Below are 21,864 nucleotides of genomic sequence, written 5' to 3'. Positions count from 1 at the left end.
GCCTTTTGCTCTAGTAATAAAGAAATGTGATTATATTAAATATATCTTTTCATGAAAATGAACAAATAATGCTCCAGTATAGTCACATACTGGTTGAATTATTTGTTATAGAGTGTTTATTTATTTAACTTTATTTAATAAGACTTGTTTGCTGAGACTACAATTTATACTTTTACAGAGTATATGCATTTTCATGACTCACATATTATGCAACATTTGTTACTGTCAATTTTTTTTTATTTTTGCTAATTCAATGTACATAAAATTATAACATGTTATAAATAAAATGTCCTTGATTATTAATCACTTAATTTTTTTCACATTTTAAATTTATTTTTCCTTTTGAGTACTTTCCAAAGTATGCAAGTGCTTTGCTGATTTTTCTGCTTAGTTGCTCTGCTTTTTCTTAGTCACACCCGGAATTCTTTTTAATTTCTTATTATCGCACTTTAAGGTGACAGCTAGTATTTTTCACATGAGTAATGATATCTGGTGACATGAAATTATCACCATCCCCAATTTTTTAAAGCATTTAAAATTGTTTAAACTGTTTAAATTATTATTTAAATTGTTTATCTATTAGGAATTGGTTTAAGAAGACAGTATTAGGGAAAAATTTAATTTTATGTTTTTTTTTTCACATAGGCAATCAATGTTTCATCAATATTTATTTTAATTTTCACAAAGTGTAAGTTTTCCCAGATACAAGCTATGAAAATCCTGAGTTTATTTTAGAGGTCTCTGCACAGTTTAATTATGCTTAATCTTGTTTAATATCATTGCTATTCACACTGTCTAAAAACCTTAAGCTTTATTGTTTACAACAAGATACAGCAGCTTATTCTTCTTTAAGAGGTTTGAGCTATTTTTGGAACTTTGCATTGTCACATGAACTTCAGAATCAGCTTATTAAGTTCCAAAGAAAATTAATGCAAACTGATTGAAATTGTACTGAATCTTTACATTATTTTAGGAAAACTAATGTGAAATAAATATTAAATCATTCTATTCCTAAAGCTGTTATGGTTTCCATTCTTTGGAATTTTAATTTTTTTAAGATTGTGGGATATGTTATGAAATCATTTACAATTAGGTTATGAAACACAGACTACTTTCCAGAAATCAATTCACTGTATAGTAATATTACTGAACACCTTTCCCGACTCTAACCATTGTTTTATAGAAACTTTTAATTCTATAACATGAGGAATCTATATAGATGTCTGTGTAGATACTCAGCAAATAAATAATATCTAATCATTTTACATTTTATTCCTTTTCACATTGACTTAGCTGCTGACTGGGAGCTCCAGTATAATATTTAGGAAGGTGGCAGCTTTCTATTATATTTCAAATAACAGTTCCAAATGTTTTATTCTTTAGTATAGTATAGTACTTCATATAGATCTTTTGTATATATCTGTTAATGCATTGAGAAAATTATCATCACCTCTATTATTTGAATTGTGTTTTCCTTTAATAAATACATTTATTGATTTTGCTGTTACAGTTTTGTTGAGTTTTATGTCTGTTTAGATGTTCATGTTTTATTTAGCTGGAATCTTTCAGTAGTGTGAATTGCAGTGATCAATGTTCTAGCATTGAACTATCTTTAATTCATGTGACAAATCAAAATATAATACATTTTTATATATTTTTAGATTTAGATTTCTCTCCTACTTTTGTATTGGTGACATGGGCTTGAAATTTTATTTTCATATGAAACAAATTTTGATTTTTTATCAAATTTTCTGTGACTAGAAATAGAATTGAGAATTCTTTTTTTAAATTTCTGACAGAAAATTCAGGATTTTATTAATGTCATTGCTGTTACAATTTTAAAGGCTTTAGTAAGACCCTTTTATTTAACAAAAAAATGTAACTTCTTTGGTAACTGTTGAACCAATTGGTTGTAATTTCTGTCCATTATGAGCAATGATATATTATCTTTAAGGACTTCCACTAATCTCTTTGTAAAATTCATTTGTTGTCTAGTTAAGTGATTATACAGTAAAAGATAAACTCAAATTGCATAACCTATATACACATTTCAAAGGAAAAACATTTACGCACATGCATACAGTATATTAAAACTAAATACATGAATAAATACATATAAATAAATTTTCTTTGATTTACTTAGATATTTGCCTAAATGCTCAAAGGATAAAACACCAGTTGTTTTCTGCCAAGTCTGAATGACACTGTACATTACATATCCCTATTATGCCTTCCTCATATCTCCTCAGTTTCGATTCCTTTTCCTTTGCTCCATAGCCATCAGTCTGGCTGATTGATGCTCCATCTTACTTTAACATTTATTTCTTTATGGTCAATTATCCTTTTTATTGATAGGCATTTCCAGTCAAGATTCTAAGTGTCTAAATCATGCAAGCAACTCCACTTTTTCTTAGATTTTTGAGTTTAAAAACTATTAATTTATAATAAATTTTCAAATTGCACTCCTAGTTAGATTATTTTTAATGATTATCAGTTCTTAATGATCTACTGCATTAGGTATTGTTCAAAAATAGCTGTTTACTTCATGTTTTAGGGATTTATGTATTATATTTTATGCAAATGAGAGTAACATATTTATATTTTAATTAGAGTAAGAGACTAAAGTTTCATATCTAATTATCATTTATAAATGAAGTAATTACGTATTGAAAAAGCTTTTTTTTTTTTTTTTAAGAGAATTAAGCCTTTATTCCCAGTCTTGCCAATCAGGCAGGCTGAGTAGTTTGCTTTTTGGTGATCAGTCAAAGAGACCAAATCCTGTATCCTCATCTGATTCCTTGACTCTTCCTAAGTCCGCCTTGGCTGGAGCAGCTGCAGCATCAAGAGCAGCAGTGGTGACTGTAGTGCCAGGGTCAGCAGTCACAAATACAGACGGACTAGCCAAGAAGGCCTTGAACTTTTCACCATGTGGGAAGGTATAATCAGTTTCCACAGACAAATCCAGGACTTGCTTGTATTGACTAGTGATATAATTGGGAACTGATGCAACAACTGGGTAACTGATCTATAGACAAACACTGGCCACATTGCAGACACCCTCCAGAAAGTGAAAATGCAGAGTTTGTTCTGTAATGTCAAGCGCTTCAAACACTGCTGCTGAATGATCAGCCCAAAGGGGAATGGGAAGATGTTCAATATGTTCAGGAGGGTGGCCTCACAGGCTCCTACTAGATCTCCAGTCTTAATCAGCTGTACATTACTCAGGATTTCATTGGTGCCCCTGGAAATTTTAGTGGTGATGCCCAGAGCCTAGAAGAAGGAGGTCTTCTCAGATCTCAGACCAGTGTTCTGAGCTTTCATAATGACTTCACATGGTGCATGGCACAAGCACGGGTAGCAGCTGGCATTTTTGGCCAGCAACATATCCCTGATCTCAGTGAGTTCCTCCTTGGTGAACACAAAGCTCACATTACTCCGGATATGAGTCTCGAGAGCTGAGTTGCTCTCTAGATGTCTTTGGATGACCGTGTGCATCATGGTATTCTTGCCTATCAGCATCACAACCTTCCCTCAGAGGGACATATGGATCTGCTGCATCTACCTGGAGCCCACAGTGTCTGCTCCCACAACAAATCACTTAGGGTAATTATCCAAAAGTTGTATGATTTTTATTATGATGATTATTTTGATACTGTGATCTAACTCCCCTTGCGCTTGCCAAGCAGGTAGCTACACTGCTGAGCTAAATCCCGGGATAGTTTGATGACGTTAAGGAAATAGTGGGATTTCCAGGTCACTGTGTCTTCCCTGGGCATCATGGTGGTGTATCAGGAATTCCCAAGCAGGGTTTAAAGATGATGTCACTCTCACGAGGACACCTGGAAAGAGAACATGAAAAGGTTTTAAAATCCACCAAAAAATATTTTTACAGTGCATCCTGCTTGAAAATGAACATATCTACACAAAATCAGTTCATGATTTAAAACAAATAACCAATTACTAAATGGAGAAAATTGTTTAATACGCAGTAATTATTATAACATAAATAGAAAGAAATGTAACCAAGATGCACTGGTTAAAAAAGAATGCATAAGGGATGAGTGAGATTTTTGAGGATGTTTGTAATAATCAGCTCACCGGCAATTCTTTAGAAAAAGTTTGATTAAAAACTAGTAGAAATGGATTTATTTCCCTACATTTATAATAAGCATTAACATAAAATCAACAAAATATAATTTTAATATATACTGTAAAAGATTTGAAAAACTATAGATTAATATTCTGTAAGTCTTGTGATGAATATTCATGTATTAGTCCTTTTATAGCCCTTTTATGTATATAATCATAAAGTACAATTTAAACATTAAAAAATAAACATTAGTAAGAAGAAAAATATTTAAAATATACATGAGAATCCCATTTTCAAAATTCCAAACCTAAAAATACATTTTATGTACAATAAGGAAAAAATAAACTCTACTATCCAAAACTTAGGTGCTAGAATCATTGTTAGTCCAAAATTTATACACTTTATAGATGAGGGTCGAGTAAAAGTGAAAGTAAATTGAAGTATATTAATAAAATAAAGTATAATTTTATAAAATAATAAAAGAGTTTATTTAAAAATAGGCCAAATTTTTAAAAGTTCATTTTATAAGAGGATTCATTCTAATAATAGAAAGTGTTATTTAATAAACATTCTTGACTACATGGAAAAATACATTTACTGGACCTTCTTATAAAAAGCTAATTCAAGTATTACATATTTTAGTCTACTATTAAGTTGATATAACAAACTGAAATCCATACTGCACACCAAAAAAGACATTAAAATGTATTTTGTACATTGTCTTACACAGACTTTTTGAAAGAATATAGAAAATTTAGAAATAATGAGAAACATGAGTAACTTGTACTCAACAAATACAAAATGAGCATTATAAAAATAAGCTTATCACTTTTTCTATTTGAACAATTTTGTCAAAAATAGACAAAATTCACCAAAAAAAAAAAAAAAACTTACAAAACTTTTAAAATATTTAGGACTAAATTTAAAAGATGGTAAAATAATCACATGATGTATCTTTAAAAATATGAAACAATATTTGGATAGATCAAAAGGCACATCAGGCAGTTATGGGTTGAGAGGAGAACCAAGAAGTCAACCCTTGTCCACTCATGAGCCAGCAAAAGCCATGCAGGCCAGGAAGAGAACCAAGAAGTCGAGTTATGCCTTCCCATGGGCCAGCAGTACTCATGGGCTTGGAGGAAAACCATGAAGACAGCTAGTGCCCTGCTGTGAGCCAGCTGGTGCATGATCTGGAAGGCAGGGAGAGCACCACCTCCCTCTCTCTTAAGTAAACAGCTGATTTGGAAAAACATAGGCTGACATGATAGCAATTGAGGTAAAAGAAATAATGCTTGTATTGTTTGTTTGACTTTATAGGCCTACAGCCAGGAATCTGAACAACTATTTAGAGGATAACAATATGCAATATAGCAACTATGGCACACTTCCTTCTGTCTTGTTTTTGAAATCCAATATGGTTCATACTGTTTTGTTTTGTTCCATTTTATTGTTTTGTTTTATTCCTTTATAATAAAAAAGACATATCAATTTTCAAATGGATGGGGAGATAATGAAATGTTAACTTTTTCCAAATTATTCAAATTACATTGAATTTTAGCTGTAATAATGTTGGTTTCTTTTATTGAATTCAAACATGTTCAATATTTTTGTGAAACATAAATTTGTTTCTTTATCCAAACAATTCAAATAATTATTGTGAAGAAAAATCAAAGAAAAGATTGTTTTTTAATCTTCAGTTATATAGCAAGGGAAATTTGCTTTATAAGGTATAAGAAAAAATATCACAATAAAATAAAAAAGTCAAAGTAGTAATTAATGCAAGAATGAAAATGAATATAAAAAGCCAAAATTAGAGTCACCAGTAGATATTTTAATATAAGGTACAGGACATAGATTATACAGAATATGTTGAATAATTTAATGCATACCACTAGAATATTTGAATATTCATAAAACATATTTTCCAAATGTACTGAATTCCTAACCATAAATAATACAAATCAAGTTATCTACAAAATTACAAGTACTATATGAGGGTCTGGGTGATATCTTGCAAAGAGAGAAAATCAAAAAGAAATGACAAATGGTTGTTCGAAAAAGATTTAAGAAAATTCCCCTATGTTTCGAAAAAGGGTGAGAAAAATAGCAATTTTAAAATTCTTTAGAGCTCCCTCCAAAACAAGGCTCTGCAGCCTAAGAAAATGACTGTCATAGCTTTATATCTCTGAGGAATGGCTATTAGCCAAGTCTAGCTGCTGTATCCTTACTATAGTACCTGAGGAAACATGAGTAATAAAAACTAAGAAACAGATCTAAAGCTTAGAGCTAACACTCTGGCCCAGTAAAAATATAAAATCTCTTCCTTCACATCTATACCATCCCATGAGCAGAGCTTCAATGTCACTATAAGTGAAAGAGCTCCAAGATGGAGTTCTTTAGAAAACCACTAGGACCGAGAAAAGAAACTCAGTCATTGGAGTCATCTCTGGCATCTGGCTAAGAAACACACAAATAAACAAAAACAAAAGACAAACAGCTGACTTAGGAAAGAGCTTCCAAAAAAAAAAAAAAAAAAAAAAAAAAGCAGGGTTTACACCAAGAATAAGATGATAGGGATAGTAAAATCATAAGGATGTTTAAATAAGTATGATTATTATGTTAAAGACCCCAAAGAAGACAGGAGCCAAGGCCAGTCTGAACTATATATAGCAAAACTCTTCTCGAAAAACAAAAACCAAAAACAAACAAACAAAAATCTCAAAATGAATGAGTAATGTAAGTGCAAGGATAAAAATCCTAAGAAAAATACAAAAAGAATTGGAAATGAAAACCAGTGTAATGGGAATGGAAAACATTTTTGACGAGTTCATTGAATGAACCAGCTGAGATAAAAGCAGTGGTCTTGAAAATGTGTCAACAGAAATGCTCTAAATAAAAATGCAAAAAGAGAAAAAGAAGAATGGAGAAGCTATAGATGTAGCTCACAGCTCAGGGACACAGCACTTGCCTACAGTGTGTAAGTTTTCAGTTCAATTCTAGGAAGCAAGGAAAGAGAGAGAATGAAATATTGATCAACTGTGTAATAACTATAAAATCTTTAACATGTGAGTAGTGTTATAGGGCTGTGTTCTGATGGTCCCTCTAAGCCTCATGCGGGCACGGAAGTAGCTGAATCTGGCATTTGTGATTGGTTCATAGTCTAGCACTGAGATAGGCAGTGTGAGTGCTGCACCCTCCATTTCATGGAGAGAAGCACTGTAAGATCAATAAACCTTTCCTTGCTTCACTTTGGGCATTAGGTATTTTGTCTCAGTAACAAGGAAAAAGTAGCCAAAACAAACAACAATGGGAATACCAGCAGGAAAAAAATAAAGTGGAAAACTCAGAAAAAAAATCTACACTCATTTTAATGTTTCATAAAATTTTGAAGCCTCAGAAAATCAAATATAAATAGAAAACCTTGAAAGATGATAGACAAAAACTAGAACCATAGAAAGTAGGACTTCAGCACAATAAATATCAAAAGCATTTTTCAAGAGAAAAGGAATTATACTCATTTAAAACATAGATCTATAAAATAAGGAAAATTATAAAGGAATGTAATAATTTATTTTTCTTAATCTTGTAGCTTACACATCACTGTTTCACAGTAATAACACACTGTGGTGACTACAGCTGAAAAGTAAGTAAAAAAAAATGAAGAAGGTAATGTCCATTTGGTACAAAATAAATTTTGAGACAATGAAAATTATTAGAGATCAAGAGTGTATGAGGCTAGCATTAACTTAACACTTAAAACAAGCAATGAAATTACAATGGGAAACTATAAGTCAATATATTCTCATGAACATTGGCAAAAAAATCTTGGAAAATATAAGCTAACATATATAAGGTCCTGTGTTCAATTCCCAGCACTAAAAAATAATTAGCAATTCATATGCAACAATGTATAAAATGTATGCCATGGCTAAATGGCATTTATTCCAGTTTTGCCAGTCTGGTTGGACGTTTGATGACTGATTGCTATAATGATAGCGTCAATAAGATAAATGAGAAAAATAATATGATCATAGCGTATAAAGAAAAAATAAATTGCAAAATCTAATTCATATTAAAACTCCATAAAATGGGTAAGAGGGTAGCTTAGTAATATACCACTTGCCTGACATTTACAAAGACCTGAGTTCTATCCTACTACCACAAAGAAGGCAACCAAACAAAAACAAACATAATTCTCCAGGATTCAAGACAACTTTCTTAACCTGACGAAACTGACTGTTTGGACCTTATATCAGGAGCAGTATAAGACTATATTCTCCTAACACCTTTATTTAATGTTACTGTACAGGATATCCTACTGAGGCAAGAAGATAAGAAGAAACAAAAGAATACAGAAATGAAAGAAATTAATAAAATTGTCCTTTCACCAGTGTATGTGTGGAAAATCTGAAATAATCAATAAAAATATCTAACAAACACTTGTAGCAAAATGGTAGGATTCAACGTCGTGTGTACAAAAGCCAAGTGCTTTTCTATGTACCAATGTGCTGGAGAGTGTTAATTCTGCAACCCCAGGTTGTTCATATATTGTGTTCTTGTTTGAAGGGCTAGTATTAGAACAGAACATTGGCTGTGTTCTGGATGATGAATTCTGAGTTCTTGGAATATTGTACCTGATAAGAATCTTTGTGGTCCTCAGTCTTGGAATTTGCTACATCCATTTCATCTGCTGGTTTATGGTAAAAAAAAAAAGTGTTGCACGATAAATATTAATTTGGTATGCTTGAAGTCTTGGACCATATGCCACTAAATTGATTAGAAGACTTTGATAACAAATGTCATTTATGGTGAAAAAAAATTTTTCTCAAAGGAGTTGGAGTCAAAGGGGAAGTTAGTCATGCAGAGACTGCAGGTCTGTGTGACTCAACCCAACAGAATCATGCATGCCAAGATTTAGTGACACTCTGGATAGCAGTGATTGGCCTATATCGCATATTGTTGCCAGAACAATTTAGTACATTTATGGAATCCAATAATCAAGCACTCATGGCAGTTGTGCCTGAGTTCTCATGTATTATATCCTATATATCTCTCTTTTTTTTTTTTGATAATTTGAATTTGAATCCTTTGCTGTAACAAACTAGAACCTTAATTGTAATAGCTCTTTTGAGTCTTATGATTCTGAATGTTGGTAATCCTAAATGTGGTGTTGGAGGGTGCTAGTAAAATCACTAATAAAAAATTGGAAAAAAAATTAAAACAAGAATGCTACTTACATTATCATCCTAAGATAGTTAGATATAAATCTAATCATGAAAAGTTTATTTTTCTGGACTATAAAACTCTGATTAAAAATAGCAAAGAAGATAAAAATAAAAATGAATATTCCTAAAGATACCATGTCTCAATGAAGATAAAAACAATATTGTTAAAATCTCATTTCTTTTAAACTGATCGTTATAGATTCATTATTATCTAAGACAAAGAATCAATATGTTAAATCATAAATTTTTAAACTCATTTTAAAGTTTGTATGAAAAGGTAAAATAAAACTTCAATATTAGAGGCTTGACACTCCCCAACTTCAATATGTTATAGAGCTATAAATAAAGATAGCAAAGTCAAGAAAGTATTAATATTGTTGAAATAAATAAATATATCGATGAAACCGAATAAGGAGCCCAGAGACAAGACCACAAAAAATATAGTCAATCTTTGAGAGACGAATCCAAATATAGAACTTAAACATTACACACACACACACACACACACACACACACACACACACCACTCAGAAGGAAGGAACATAGGCCAAATATAAAATGTAAAACAATAAGTTTCTTAAAGGGCAACCTACAAGAGCATCTAAGAGATAATGGGTTTAGTGAAGAGATTTTAGATACAGAACCAACAACAGGAGAATGGTAGGAAAATCACTACAAAAATTTGAAATCTTACAGAAGACACAAATATAAATAAGTTCCCAAGATATATGGTAGGAAGAAATAGTTGCAAAGCACATAAATAGCAAAATACCTGATCTATAATAAATACATGTTAAAATTTATCAATAGAAACAATGTATTTGCATGTTTTAAAACACCTCCCTGAAAAAAAGAACTGAATTGAAACACCAAAGAAGTTAAATGTGTGACAGGCAACCTTATAAAAAATGCAAATTGTGTTAGGAAACTGCAAATTAAAACAATGAGGCTCTTTCACACAACTCTTCGATTGTCTATTTTAAAATGACAGTATCATCTGCTGTTGATGATGTGAGGAAGTAAACACTCATTTTCTGTTACTTTCATTCATATCTTGTGGGACTATATTCTTATACAAGCCTTGTGGACGACTGTTGGGAATGACTCTTCCAGTGCTTTTTGTCATGTTGTTGTTTGATATTTGTTTTGCTTTTTCACTATACAATCCAGCAAAATTCATAAAGCTATTTACCCAAAAACTCTTACATAATTATTCATAACATGGTCAATAATAATCACCAAAGTAGAAATCAATGAAGATATTGTTGAATAAAGAAATAAAGAGAGGTACACATAAAATATTTCCTTACTCAGCCACGGCAAACAAATAATTTTCAGTCTCCCAAAATACATCAAGCCTAAGTGTATATTGATAAAAGAAATACATATTTTTCATTCCAATCATATGACATTCTGAAATAAACAAAATTATAGGACAGTAATTGAGTGCCAGAACTGATACTTTCTGTTCAACAATTTTTAGTTTCTATTTGTGAAATAAGTATGTTCCACATCATGAAGTTAAACTGGTTGTAAAACAGTTTACAACCACTAATGATGTTATGCTTCTAAGTTCTGGACCAATTAGAAAGATATGTTCAAGAAAAGAAAGAAAATTCTTCTCTAAATGATAAAATAAAATTTTAAGATGAAAAATGTCACATAACTTTTATTTAAATTATTATCAAGAAATAATCAGTAAAATACAGGGTATATTTAATCATATAATTATAGTAGTAGGACTTGAACTATAAGTAACCTGTATAATAATCCAAACAAATATCTTCATTCTGTTTCACCTATAGACGAACGTGAGCAGATATGTGCAAGTTAGGACTGCTAGATCAAATAAAAGATTATTATTATACTACTCAGGAGGTTGAGGCAAGGGAACTATAAATTCAAACCAAACCCAGGCAACCTAAGGGCTTAGCAGGATCCCTTCTCAAAGAAATAAACACAACCATGAAAGATTCTGTGGTGGTGGCTCAGTGTAATATACAAAGGCTCTTGTTTTAATTCTCAGTACCAAAAACTAGTGACCAGTTTACAATTTAATTTTAAATAATAAATACTTTTACTATAAGTATGCTCCAACTACTGCATGATACATAGCTATACTAGAAATGCAACTGGCTATATAAAGGAATAGAAAGATACACACATTGATGTTAATCAAAATTCGCAATTAGCCAAGAGCACTGTGTTTTAATTCATAAATCTAGTTATTTGACTCTAGGGACAAAATCTTCTAATATTGACCACACTGTAGTGACCTAATTGAGGACACAAAGATCCACATTCCTCTAGGATGACATAGTGAGATGACTTCTTAGCTCATTAACTGCCTGACCAATAGATCAACTCTGACATCTGGGCTGAGTACCAGTTGCCTTAATAACCCTGGATGCACAAGATTAAATTTGATGTGTTTACAGAGCCCCAGGGGTTATTGTTCAGGTAATTTGGGTGAGTGGTGTTTGAATTTCATGACAAAGGTCCAGGTATAAAACACTGTATCTCCTACAGTTTTGTTAAAATAGAACATAAGATTTTCCAAGAAAAGATATACGCAGAGAAAAGAGAACAAAGTTCTTAGGGAGAAATCAATATTATTGACCATGAACATAAGAAATATTTTCTTTACTGGATAATGCAATCTGTAATTAGCCAAAAAACCCAAATTACCCATTTGATAGTCAAATGCACAAGTAGCTTCTTGCAGCAAAATGCAAAGAAGAAATTTTTTTCTAAAATTTTAGTGGACCGACGTTAGTGATACTGATTAAGATCTTACATATATATATATATATATATATATATATATAATATTAGTATATGTAGAATATAGAATTTGTATATACATAAGTACACTAAAACAATGAATATATTATATTTAAATATATAAAATACATACAGATTTATACTTTAAAATATTTGACATATAATATAATTTATATGTAAAAGATTATATAAATTATATGTAAAAGATTTTAAGATATTATTTGATTAGAGTATATTACTGATGATAACTAAGAAAGTTTTGTTTCTTAATTGATGCACTGTTACATAAATTATGAGGTAGAAGTTGTTTATGTTACTAAACTTAGCATTTCAAGAAATTCAGTATAATACACATCCAACATTCAATAGGGTGATGGCAACATCTTTCTAGAGAAATGTTAATAACATTAATTTTCTTATCAGTCTTGTATTAAAACATGCAGAGGTCTTTGGGATGTATCGAACCACACAGAGAAAAGAAGGGAATTAACATAGTCTTTATAGATCCTAGATAACATTGTAATTCTATATCATTGAATTATTTTAGTACAATCGGTATAACATGGTGTCTTGTAATAACTATCATTACATTCTCTGTAGAATAAAAGGACATCAACAAAACACTTCTCAACATGCATTCTGCAATCTCCATTACTGTAAAAATATAGAGTTAAGAGCTAAATTATACCTGATAGGCCATTTAAAAAATCTTCAAAAATGATTTCATTTCCTATCTTCTCATTAAATAAGGAAACATAAATTTTATTGAGATTTTACTTTATAGAAATTGCATCAATAAAGTTCAGTATGGCTTTCATTGGAATTTTTCATTTTGGAGTGTGTTTAAACAAGAGACATCAGAAGCAATAAAACAAATGCCAGCTTCAATATTTGGCCTAGGTTCACCATATTAAAAATGTTATAACCCAACAGTTTTATCTTCAGTAATATACAGTAATGATTTCTCTTAATGTCTCATCCTGCAAAGGTAGATGAAACCAAAATGTCTCTAAATTATATTTGTATAGCCTTAAACGTCACCACATGAAAGCATTATTCATATCTGTAATACAGCTTTATGGCACCAATTTAGCTGAAATAATGTATATGTGTATATCTTTCATGGCACTTTCACTTCGGAGAATTAGCTATGACTTGTTTGTGTAAAGCTGAGTAAAAATTTTTTTTCCCATTCTGGTAAGGAAACTTGTTATTATAAATGCTTAATCTTATAGGAAGGTGTGAATCCTGAGTGTAACAGGAATCACATCTCAGAGAAGGCAATATTGGGCTTGGAAATATATGGGGAATACTTGTGAAATGTGAGAGCAATTTTGAAGTCACATTATGAGAAAAGGGGAAAAATAGGAGTAATTTATCAGACCACCAAGTGCTTTTTTAGCCACAAAACAAATACTCAGATAGGGTGATAATCATTAGTGGTTCTCTTCCTCTATGCTGCCCTTCCTTACTTTTATATTTTATGACAACTATGAAAAAAGAAATCTGCCTCTGTATGTTCATAGGGAAGAACTGTAGGAGACAGTGCTGAGGACTTGGTACCGCTTCAGCGGAATGTGGCTCTTTCCTTTTGATTTAAGCTTTTTCACGGTCACTGAAAACAACAGGACACAGTACGGTTCTGTAAGAATCCTGGTGCTGTGCTTTATTTGATGTTACTTTTTCCTTTTGTGCTGAATAAACCCATTTTTCTCTATTTATACAATGTGATTCTAATGTTACACTTTCTCCAAAGCAAAGAATACCAGAAGGTTTCTTTGAAACTCCTAACAGATTCTGTTGCTTTCTGTACCAGAAACTTTGACCTTCAGTTTGCATTAACCTTGACAGAATTCTGGACAGCAAAGCTTGTCCATCAAGGCTCTCTCACAGACTTGTCCCAAGTCTGTGTAATAGGACACTGGTTTTCTCAAGCTGTTAATGGGCTCTAAATGAAAAGGGTACCGGGCTCAGATAAATGTAGGAAATACTTCAAATTGTAAAAAGAGTTTTCTTGTTTCAGTGTTTTTTATTAGTACATGTTTGCAGTACATAATGATTACATTGCTGTGGGAATTTGACATGTGTACATAGCACATTTGAATTCTTTTTTCTCATTCACCTCCTTCTGTCTTCTTTCAATCTCTGGATCTTCTTCCATTTGGAAAAAACCTTGTTTTCTATCATCTATCTTTTATTTTGTTCTTTATATTTCATGTCTCTCACATAAAATAAATCACCTGATATTTAAGCTTGGGAGTATTCTTCAGCTACAAAATTCCTTGGCAACTTTATATTTAAGCATATCAAAGTAGATATCATGTAATATTGGGGGGCTTGGTACACAGAGCTTCTATGTGGGACCATTTTGTCTTTTAGCTTGGGACATGTATCTTTAGAACAAAAGCCCCATCAGAAACACTTTATGAACTATTATGCTGACATAGAAGTTTCCATTCATTAAATATTTGGATCACCACCAAACAGAACCATTAAAAAAGTTACAGAGACATGTTGCTAATGAAGAGTCGGTAAAGTCGGTAAAGGATCTATCACGTCAATCCTTCATTCCAAAGACACTAAACTTTCATACTATATGCAGAGTTCAAGTGTGAATCCTGGAAACAATTCAATAAAAGATATCAGGTATCGCAGTAAGTCACTTATATCCTACCAGATATGAGACACTAAATAAACAAGTCCACCAGCCCTTTTATTGGTACTTTAGAGTACCAGAAACTCATATGCCTCTTAGTTTAATTGTGTGCTAATTTTATGTACATCCTTTGTACAGCCAAATAATTTCCAAATTGTAGAAGCAATTTGCATTTTCTCTGTAAATGCATAATTGTGTAATTTCTACATGTTTTTCAAAACTCTGTATTTATTGCTCACTTAAATACTCTCTTTTCAAGTTCTTTTTTTGTTAGTTTGTTTTTATTTGCCCTTTCACATTCTAAGTTTTGATGAACTAGCATTACCAGTCTTATTGTCTTCTCAATTACTAATACTTTCTTATGCTAAACGGTCTTGCTTACTCTGAAGATATTTTCCTATGATATTTATAGAAGATTTGCTGCTTTATCGCTTATGTTTAGAATACAATCTCTCTGAACTTGTTTTATTATGTATAGTGTGAGGAATAAGCCATATTTTGTATTTCCATGTGGATATTTGACATACATTCAACAAATGAATCTTCATTTCTCTATGGATATTTATGGATATTTATATCCATTTACTATCTATAGATAGATCTATCTATATATATATATATATATATGCATATAGATAGATAAATAGATGATAGATAGATAGATGATATCTATGGATATATGGATATTGATCGATCTATGAGCCTCCACTCTTCTTGATGTACTTCTTCTCTACTGCATGATCATATTTCTGTAGTTTCATTAGTTTTTTTTTTTTAACTAAAGTAGGTTTTTTTTAGTTTTCATCTTCATCTGCTTAGTCTTTGATTTTGATTCAATTGCTTTACTGTAAAAATCAACTTGAGAAATGACAAGTTTATAATACCAAAACATTAAATGCATAATATATCTTTTCATTTATTTAAGTTTCTTTTAGGATATACATTGGAATATATTTTGAAGTTTTGCATGCAGTTGAAGAATAGTATATCTACTTGAGAAAATATTTTGCTTTATATGAAATATACTGTTTATCTCTACCAATATGCATTGTCTGAATGTCTACTTTTCCATGATTAGTATTTTTTATTCCTTGATTAGTATTTCCATGTACTTTATTTTATTATCTTTACATTCAATTTTTCTGGGTTTTTTTTTGTGTGTGTCCATCTCTTACTAAGCTAGTATAGATGGTTTCCTTTTTATAGAGACTGTCAATATCATTCTTTTACTTATAGATAAAATTTATCCACTTAACTAGTAGTAATTCATAAATTAGTGTACGATTTGTATTTAATATAGCCCAAATATTTTTCACTTTATGTCTGCCATCTTATTCTTTATTTTTTTCTTTATTGAGTAGCTTTGATATACTCTGAACTCCTGTTTTTTTTTTAAATTCACCAAATTCTTGAGCTAAGTTAAAATTGGCTCAGTTTCATAACTTCTTGGTTTCCATTTCCCATGTAATTCATTTTTTTTCTGTTTCTCACTCTGTCCAAAACTCAGCTCTTCTGTTTCACTTTTCAAGTGTTTGTATGTTGTATCTGAATCAGGTAAAACCTCAGGAGGCAAAGACATGCCAGATGCAAGGTTATTTATATACTGGATTTATCTTCAAGATCACAGTCCTTCAGTGCTTACTGCCTTTTACTCTTTGATGCCTTAAACTTACTTGACTACTATTTCATCTAGATATCCCTTTTATTCTTGATTGGAAGCTTGGTTTGATACAAGCTAATTTTAATAGCTGAAAGGCTAAATCATTGGCTTATGCAGTATTTTACAAAGATGAGTGCTAGCCAAGTTGTCTGGTAGGAGACTATTTCTATAAACCAGATAAGACATGATTGTGGTGAGATTATGCTAATTTTGATAGTAATTCATGAGAAATTACACTGTTTTCTTAATACTTCTTTGTAACAGAATGAACCAGATTGGAGCAGTGGGTTCTCTAAGACCACTCTCAGAAACAATGGTGCATAAGAAAGAGTGACAGGACTCGTAATATGTTGTATTCATGATTGTAGCAAAAGGATAAATGTCACCATCTGCAACACAAAAAGTATATGTGCATGTAATAGAAACCAAGAAGCTACCATCTAAGCTTCTAGGGCTGTCACATAGGAACACACTTAATACTTAGTACAATAAAGCATGACAATACGTGGAAAGCATTGCCAACCAACAATAACCTGAGCCTTGCTGCTGATTATTTTTATTAGGGACCATTCCCAAAAATGATAAGCACTGTGTGGCTCAGGTAGACTTCTGAGAGCCAAAGTAGGAGGGTCATCATAAGCCACGCTTTTAGAAAAACTAGTACAGCATTCCCCAAACCCTCATGTTCCCAAAATACTTAAACAGAATATCCCTAGGCTTTGAAATTTATCCCCCAGGAACCAGTCATGGGCAGGTGTTGAAGACCTTCTTCAGAGTGCAGAGTTTGAACAAACTTGTCTAATGAATTAGCTGCATGTTTTCTACCAGAAGTGATGTTTTCTGCTAAGTTGGCTTAAGAGAATAGGAGAACTTACTGAAATGAAAGCTTTGTGTAAGAGGGGGTTTACTCCCATTGTGAGATTTGTAGAAATTAAAAATCCACTAAACATCCATGAGGAGATAATAACCATCCACGCTGAAACACCAGTGTGAAGTTAGTATTGTAACCAGCTCCCTTCCAGTCCTTATTCAGAGCCAGTACCAAAGCACATGACAAACCATCATGAAGCACATACTGGAAACGACTGGTTGCTTGTTATATTAGAAAGAATAAAAAGAAAAACTCCTCATGTCTTGCGGTGGGGTCCAAAAGGAGGATATCATAGATGTTTCGGTGCAGGGATTTGGGGCAGGTGAATGTGACCAAATGCAGGACTGCTCCTTGTTGACGTTAGGCCACAGTGTCTGGAAAACATGCTCTGTTGCTTTTTTTTCTTTAACTTTAATTCTCCTAAGTTTCCTTTAGTTTACTCAGGGACTTATTCTTCGCCCTTCAATTTTAATTTCTCAAGATTTCAGTTTCCTCAGTTATTCATGCCCTTCCCCTGACTGGCTAACTTCCACCTCCTGGCCTCAGTAGAGTTTTAAGCAAAAGATACAGCTTTGAGACACATGATTTTTACACATGACAGTCTATGGATAGGAAACAAGTAGGATAGAAAACAAATAGAAAAAGACCAAAACCTGGACTATATTGCAGAACTGGAGTTAGCAATGTAAGGAAAAACTAATAGAGGTTATAGATAATTTTTTTTCTGTGGAATCAGTTTCTTTTCACCAATTTTGTTCCAGTAGCCAAGAGCCACTCCAGGGAGAAATAAAATCTCAAGTACTTCTGGTTATCTGTGCTTACAACTAAAGTGATTCTGTCAGGCTAATGATAGTCATTAAATTCTCTTACATAAACAGCTTTATTTTCCCCTTGAGTCTTTTTGAGACAGGTTCTCGCTACTCAATTCAGGCTGACCTTGGGTTCACTTTGTAGCCCAGGGTGATCCTGAACTGGCAATAATCCTCCTGCCTCAGCCGCCCGAGTACTGGGATTACAAGAGTGCTCCACAATGCCTGGCTTAGTAAACAGCTTTGATAATCAATAAAACACAACACCCAAAAAGAAGCATAGAAGAGTAATGTGTGAAATCTTAGAAGAAATAGTCGTAGTGACTATTACACAACATATGTAAAAATTATGAAGCACAATAATAAACTTATTGATAAATCCATTATGAAAAATGAAGAATTAAACTACTATCTTTGCCGAGGAAATGACTGGTGTCATTTCTGATTCCTTCATTCTTGCCCATTTTAAAGGTATTCACAGTTGAAAATTTACATTTCCTATTTCTTGGTATTTTAAGATAAGCGGTTACTAAACATAATATAATTTAAAATACAGGAAGCCTAATTTGCTCCATTTCAGTTTTATAAAAATGACACGATACCGTCATAGTCTCACAATTTTAGCTCTTTACATTCAACCTTATTGTTTCTCAGTCTCAGCCATACGGTTCAGTGTAAACATGTTTTGTATAGTCATCCTCTAGAATAGAAATTTGTGTCAATTTCTGCACATTTTCATTACAATGTACATTTTAAGCATTCCTGAGTTTGAGCTATTTCAAATAATATTATGTTATTATACACATCTTCTTGTATGTACACATATAAAAAATCCCCTCTGGTGCACTGCAAAGTGTGTTTTTAGTGAGATATATGCATTAAGTGTCTGTTTGTGTTAATATCTGAATATTTATTCTTATTTCAAAACCAAACTCAAATTATAAAAAAAGTATATATTTTAAAACTTATTAATGTTATTTCTTCTTTTCAGTGATTTCCTGACTATTCTTATAGGCTTTCTTTCAGAGAACTATACAATAAACTTTATTTTTCCCATATCATACTAAGAAAAAATCCTTAAATGACTGTGAGTATGTAGTTAATAACAATTATCCGATTGGAGTGATATTTGGTACAATACAAGTGAGTTTTATATTTACCTTTTAGTCAAAAAAATCATTTCTACAAATTTTCTCAAAGCATACTTCTATATATATGGAGCATAAAAAGTATTTATTTTTACAAAACAAAACTTAGAGAAGGACAATGATTGAATAAACTAACTAAGTTATATACTAACAGTGAAATATCATTCAAATGTAAAAAGATACAGAGATATAGTGGATGAATAAAAATATATCTAGAAATTGATTACTGAAAAAGTGTATATAATATACAATCTTCAAAATGTGTAGAAAATATACATTCCAAGTGCATACTTGTTTATATTTTTAAAATTAAGCCAAAAAGCAAACACAAACATTAAAACAATTACAAATGAGAAATTAGAAGCTAATAGGAACGGTTTGCCTGTGAGAAAATAGTTGGGAATGGAATAAAGAATAAGAAGTGAGCGAGACTTCTATGAGTTCCCATTCTTGTATAGCTTCGGATTTAGAAACACATGAATCATTACTTATTCAAACATATTTAAACCATCAAGTAAGGAATGATATAAATGAAATTACTCTGGATCATATTGAATTAACTGGTATCGATTATCTCAAACATCTTTCTATAGTATGGGCCAAAAATCTGATACTGATGTTTTTCTCTCAAACATACCACTTTCACTCTCAAAAAGTATCCAAAATGTACGCATGTTTTACTGCCACTCTTGGTATCACTCTGATGCAAGACACTAAAATCTCTTACCCCAAGAATTATATGACTCATTTTTTCATCTTTCTGTCTCTTCTGTTTCTATCCATGCTGTCTAGCTCTTAGTTTATTCCCAAGCCAGTATGAAGGTTGCTTTTACTAAATGTCATTCTGTTTGGCATCACACCCAGAGCAAAACCTAAATCCTCCAGTGACCTCTAAAACCTGCCAATCTAGCCGCTATGAGTTCTTTGAGGTCTTTGCATAGTGTTGCCTACCTGTTCTGCTCCTCCTTCCCTCTCCAGGGCCTCCTTACCTCTCCAAGAACTTAGCCAGCACCCTGTTGCTTTAGGAACTCATGCTTGCTCTTCCTTCTCTCTGGGATGTTCTTGTTGAATTTCTCTTAAACCCTCTTAAATCCTCTCAAATCTCTGCTTAAATTATCACTTGACTTGACTGATGTATTTAAAATTGTAAATCTTCCAGAACATCTTATCATCCAACTTATGCTGCATTATTATCTCCATAGTGACAACTATCTTTTACTATATGAAACAGTTTTAATATATGTTTGACTTCCTGTCTTCTTTCATAGGATAAAAGTTCCACAAAGGTAGAGAGTTTTACTAATGTCAATCTTCCTTTTGTTTTTCCTGCGAACAGTGCTGGCACATTAGTAGGCAGAAATTAATAAACATTGAGGGAATGAATGAAAAATGTTTAGTTAGATGCATCAATACATGAAAACATATAGTCTGCAAAATAATTACACCTGTACTCCGTAATGATAACAGGCTACATGAATGGGAATAACCTTAAAACTACCCACAATAGCTTCAAATACAAAATAATGTTGACCACATTAATGTTCTAACAGTAGGTATTGTGTTTTACTTGTTATTTAATTTCCTGCTGTTATAAATGTTCTAGTAATTTTATAGTAATCTGAAAGAAAAGATGAAGAGAAATATATTCAAGGCAATAATACAACTAAAGAAAAAAATAAAACAAAATTACTGTAATTGTTAAAGACATAGAAAAGAAATTTGTTAAAATTTGCACTTAATTGAAGAATGGTGACAGTATGGATTCAACATGGTCACCTAGAGTTGACTGGTCACTGTCTAGGAAATGATAGTACAGTGGGAAACAATAGAACGTTGCCTTATTTCTTGTAAGTTGCATTCACATTTGGCTTTCATTCTGGTGGAGTTGTACAATGTAGTGAAGTGGTCCACTTCCTGTATTGCCAATTAAACTTGTCACAAATTACCTAAATTATTAAAGTAATTAAACTTAACAATATCAAGTGTGATTAAGCCAAGGCTTTGCATGCATGTACTTACTAGTCATACACATGAAGTTCCCAGAAGAGAAATGAAAACCTTGTCAGACACTAGGGATACCATTATCTAAAAACTCATCTACTAAAGACCAAATATAGTGATTTAAAAATAACTTCACTTCACATCTGGTCCCAAGAGCTTATAACAATCTCTTTGTCACAAAGAAACTTAAAAGCAACAAGGAATTCATCACCCTTCATTAAGGGTTTCACCAAGCAAATGATCAACCATAGAGGCTTAGGGCACATGCCTGCCAGCACAGTTAGAAAGTTTCTATCCAGGTGACTCCATCAGAGAAGTAGCACAAGAAGTTAGAAGTATGAGCACGACAAGACTTTCCTGACAGCGCACAAGAGAAAAGCATGCTTTTCACTGAAATTTCAAAGGTCAGAAAATAGAATTTGAAGTCCAAGACATGGTGTGAGTAATGTTTTATTTTACTTAACTCTTGTTAAATGAGTCAGTTCATACTGGAGTCATCTTCAGAAAGAGGACAAATAATGTGCTGCTTTTATGAAATGATATAATAGCTATCTTTGTTAGTATTTGGCAAAAATTTTTAAAGATACTTGCATTTTACCATCAGCCTAGTAAACAGAGGA

The 21,864-nt window shown here is 32.0% G+C and overlaps 1 pseudogene; it reads right to left on the bottom strand.

The window, feature by feature from the left end:
- Positions 1-1,276: 1,276 nt before the first annotated feature.
- LOC134478437 (large ribosomal subunit protein uL10-like) overlaps positions 1,277-21,864 on the bottom strand; it is a 126,639-nt pseudogene continuing 106,051 nt past the window's right edge.

This window comes from Cavia porcellus, unplaced genomic scaffold (genome assembly GCF_034190915.1).
Source record: "Cavia porcellus strain 051 isolate PalLab524CR breed Dunkin Hartley unplaced genomic scaffold, mCavPor4.1 scaffold_13, whole genome shotgun sequence".
In the NCBI taxonomy this organism is placed as follows: Eukaryota; Metazoa; Chordata; class Mammalia; order Rodentia; family Caviidae; genus Cavia; species Cavia porcellus.
Note: the sequence above shows the minus strand (reverse complement) of the source record. Positions and strands in the feature narration are given on the sequence as shown.